The sequence below is a fragment of the Protopterus annectens genome, chromosome 5.part0 (genome assembly GCF_019279795.1).
Source record: "Protopterus annectens isolate FY-2018-M chromosome 5.part0, PAN1.0, whole genome shotgun sequence".
Lineage (NCBI taxonomy): Eukaryota > Metazoa > Chordata > Ceratodontiformes > Protopteridae > Protopterus > Protopterus annectens.
The window spans coordinates 334,667,298-334,672,297 of record NC_056735.1 but is presented as its reverse complement, the minus strand read 5'-3'; positions in this window follow the sequence as shown (position 1 = coordinate 334,672,297).

Here is a 5,000-nt window from a genome sequence, read left to right as displayed (position 1 = left end):
CAAGACCCAATACTACCCCAGTGGGGAAAATACAGCCACTTAAAAACAGAGAGAGAGAGAGAGAGACCGAAAAAAAAAAAATCTTTATACACTAACCTATTTCTTTTCTTTTTCCCTACCTACCAGTATTACCCAAGACCAACCCGCTCTCAAGCCATCACCCTTAGCACCTACAAGTCATCTCAGATGTAGGACTTGCAAGTAGCAAGTTCAAGCCAAAATGTGATTCTTTACCTAGTTACAGTTGCATAAAACCCCTTAAGCCCCTCTCTAGATTTACCTCATTTCCTCCCAGTCATCCTACATTCCCATTTAACCATTTCATCCCTCCCAACTACCTTTCTTCCCCTACCCTCTGAAATCCCATTACTATTTCTCCTAACCCCACCCTGAAGATGTCCCTGGACAAAATGGTTTGTTAACAAACCATATTTTCCTACTTTTGCATTCACAGAAACTCTTATTCAAGGCTTCTATACTCATGCTCAGGGTTCCTGAATCTTTCACACCATAAATGTGGCTGCTCCTTGTGCAAAATCATTTACCATGGTACAGAATTTTTTGGGAATTCCATGGATTGTTTACATCAACACTTAGTCCTAGATCCTTTATGTAGGAAATGTTAGCCTTCTCAGCTAGAGCTTCACAAAATGGACTGCTGATGTTTCAGACAGAAATTCAACTACTACAGGAGTTAACTTAAATGCATAGCCATGTTTTTGTACTATACAAGTGTTATGTTGAGTACAAATAAATGGGGGGAAATAATGCAATTTTATTTTTTTTTTTGTTTAGGTTACTGAATTTCAATTTTGGTCAAAAATCACCCAGTTTTCATCACATAATCAGGCCGTTTTGGCTTCTTATGTTACATACAAGTAGGTGTCCTGTACTTACCTTAATTAATAGAAGATTAAAGCATTCAGATGCTTATAGTTGTTGTGTCTTTCGGTTTTTCCCAGTTAGGGGTCGCCACAGCGGAACTCAGGTCCGCTAATGATTGGCAATAGATTTTTACGTGCCGAGTTGCCGGTTCTGATATACAACCTTCAACGAAGGTACGCCTATTCACGCATGTCTCCACACAGAAGACGCTCTAACTGAGAATCGAACAGGACAACGTCTTACTGTGAGGTGACAATGCTACCGCAGCACCACCACCGCAGTTTATAGTGCTCATATAAAAAGTTTTGTAAGGGATCTACTGCAGAATACTGCATAAATGCAATGTACCGTAATGCATAATTTCTTGAAATGTTCATTTAGTTTGCGTTCGTATGAGGACCACATACAGCTGAATACTGCAACATTTGTATTCCTGTTTGTAAATGCTTTAACAATATGCATTATGGTTTTCTCCTTTTGTAAAGTTCTATACTCACCAGCAGAATAAAAAAAGCTATGATGAATGTATGAACCTATGATTGAAGGCAATTGAAAAGTGAATTGCAGGATGTTATTTTAGTTTAATAATTCTCACACAGTGTATTTCTTCTCATGGCTCATTAGTTCAGTGATCATAAATTGAAATGGAAAGCCGTCCTTCAATGGTACAACCATCTATACTTTTATCAACACATTGCAGAGGGCATGCTATTGTTGTTCAAAGGATGCACCCCTGACCAAATATTTCCTTATGAATATACATATATTTATCTTTAGATGTGATTCCCAGAAATCCTAACTACGTTTGCAACTTCATTACAGTTATGATGCTTTGCATTTAATTGCATTCTTAAGGATATGTCCAGTTAATGTTGCCTGTTCAAGCTTGATAGCATGCATATTAGAGATGCTTCATCTGTAATATATTGTGCTGTGTCTGTGATACACAGAAGAGGACAGAGTATAACCAGTCAGAAAATTGCTACATCTAGTTCTAGAATTAATTTCAGTGTTAAGCAGACAATGTATATCAGTCAATAGCTCATCACAACAGCAGGTCTTGGATGTTCTCATATTGCAAAGTGAGCTAGAAATGCAGTCATTCAAATCGAGACTTTACTATGAAGAACTCCAAGCTCACAGACATCGTCACAATGGAAAAAACTGCAACAGGTGGAAAATGTAATATTTACACTTGCTGTCATCAAATACAAAAATGCATTCATTTAATATTGCTAAAACATCAAAATTAGGTCAAAGAGTAAAAGTCTCTGATCACCGACACCTGAAAGTAATAAGCTTCTTTTAAGTTAGATTTGGTGGAAGTCTACTTAATATAGCAATCTATTATATTATTTCCAGTGTATTACTTATAGCTCATCATAGTAAGACAAATAAATAAACGAGTGAATGAATGAATGAATGAATACATACATACACACAGTACAGAAACAAAGGTGCCAGTCTTGTTGTTATGTTATATTAAAAGGGATGCTAATATACTGTAAATAGCTTAATATAATGCTATTAAAAAATCAGAAACCAAGTATCATATTTTAATGGAATTTTAATTCATGTATATCTAACAAAATATGATGCTGGTGAAATATGTCATCTCATGACAATATTTGTATCAGTTTTTATTTTATTTTTGACACAAGCAGAAGTACATTTAGAAAGCCATACCACTGTGAAAACATCAACAGAAAATGTTGTTCAGTATCTGTGTATGAGACAACCTAATTATTTGTTGTGTTCAAAATGCTAAAGATTTAATATGCATGTTTTTCTTAAACTTTTAAAAAGTAGTGATAATTTCCAATAATGATTGTGGTTACAGTTTCTGTGGTCCTTCTGATATGAAGTGTTGTAGAGTACACTAGGTTAAAGCTATAAGCAGTTAACAAGCTTATCCTGGACTCTCGGGATTGATTCCCTCATGCTCCGTTTAATTCTGGGCATCTTTATTAAAGGCATTTAGCCAGGATAGTACTCCAGACCCAAATGTCATGAATACACTTGTGCCAAGAGTTTAACATACTTAAAAATCAGTAAAGTAAAAAGCAAATAAAAGAATAAAACAAAAATTGAAAGTAAACATATATATTTTACAACCCCCTGCCCTTTCCAAATGTGCCCCTGTTTATTTTTTCTAAGAAGAGCAAGGCTTCTCAAAAATCTTTCAGATTTCACAGAGACTGTGCACTTCTAAGGGGTATGAGGGGTATGCTTTGTGTAAGGATCTTCACAAATACAGGCACAATAACATAAGTCAGTTAACCTCTCATTGTTTAATACTGCTTTGTGAAGCTATAGTTTATAGCTGCCACAAAAATAATGTTAGTGCTCATGTGCTAGTAACTGGCTCCCACAAAAATAATGTTAGTGCTCGTGTGCTAGCCACTGGCACCCACAAAAATAATGTTAGTGCTCGTGTGCTAGCCACTGGCACCCACAAAAATAATGTTAGTGCTCGTGTGCTAGTAACTGACACCCACAAAAATAATGTTAGTGCTCGTGTGCTAGTCACTGGCACCCACAAAAATAATCTTAGTGCTCGTATGCCAGTCAGTGGCACCTACAAAAATAATGTTAGTGCTTGTGTGCTAGTCACTGGCACTCACAAAAATAATGTTAATGCTCATGTGCTAGCAACTGACACTCACAAAAATAATGTTAGTGCTCGTGTGCTAGTAACTGACACCCACAAAAATAATGTTAGTGCTTGTGTGCTAGTAACTGACACCCACAAAAATAATGTTAGTGCTCGTGTGCTAGTAACTGACACTCACAAAAATAATGTTAGTGCTCGTGTGCTAGTAACTGACACCCACAAAAATAATGTTAGTGCTCGTGTGCTAGTCACTGGCACCCACAAAAATAATGTTAGTGCTCATGTGCTAGTCACTGGCACCCACAAAAATAATGTTAGTGCTCATGTGCGAGTTAGTGGCACCCACAAAAATAATGTTAGTGCTTGTGTGCTAGTCACTGGCACCCACAAAAATAATGTTAGTGCTTGTGTGCTGGTCACTGGCACCCACAAAATAAGGTTAGTGCTCATGTGCTAGCAACTCACAACACACCTGCTCATGGCCATGTGATTTAAATGTCACATGCCCTAACTCTCACAAGACCACTCCTAGTGAATTACTTAGCCTTCCCAACAAATGGCTCCATCCCATTCCTAAATCTGATGTCCCTGATCACTTTCTAATCCTAAAACTTTCCTCCCACTCCCTAATTCTAAACTCCCCTACCTCTCTCCCCATCACTCCCCTAACCTAAATCCATCTCCAGATCACTACCTGAAATCTTACCTTACATTTCTACTCCTTCCTACTCCTTCAATCACTGTTGTTGTTGCACTTAACTTGTTCAAACTCAGTTACTGTGTTCAGGTGTGTATCTCCAATGTCTTCACATGACAGCTCCACCTGAAAAACACATGTAGTCAAGTTCAAGCTACAGCCCTGTGAGCTACAAAACACCCATGTTGCTGTTGTCTTTGAGTACCTATATGGTAGACCCTGATTGTAGAGCTGATCATGGATATCCGGTATCATTTCCACCTGAACTTTTTGCAGAATGTGTGCCTAAAGCTGTCTGTTTCTTTAAATGTTTACCTGCAGGGGGTTAAAAGCTTGTCCCTATGTGACATCAGCAGCTCACCCAGCACATTCCTTGTTCATTTATATTCTGTCTGAAAAGGGAATACCTCTGAATTTTTTCTACTAAATTTTTACATAGGTGTTTTGCAAAATTAATCAATTTAGCCTTACTGTGTTTGATCATCATAATATACGCCGTTATGTTCTACAACATAATAGTGAAGATATCCTTGAAGAAGCAGTATATGTTTGATTCCATTTCTTTCAGAAATGAGTTTTGAAAAAAATATATAAATATTTTTCACACTGAGTTTATGTATTGAAACTATCCATCCAACCATTTCTTGACAAACTTTATCCTTTATTCAGTCATTGGAATGCCAGGGCCTATTGCAGTAGCCAATGGTATAAGCTTTAGAAATACATTCTGGACAGGACATTAGTCTATTGCAAAACACACATGTTCACTTATTCACTCAAACATACCCACACAGCTATGGGCAA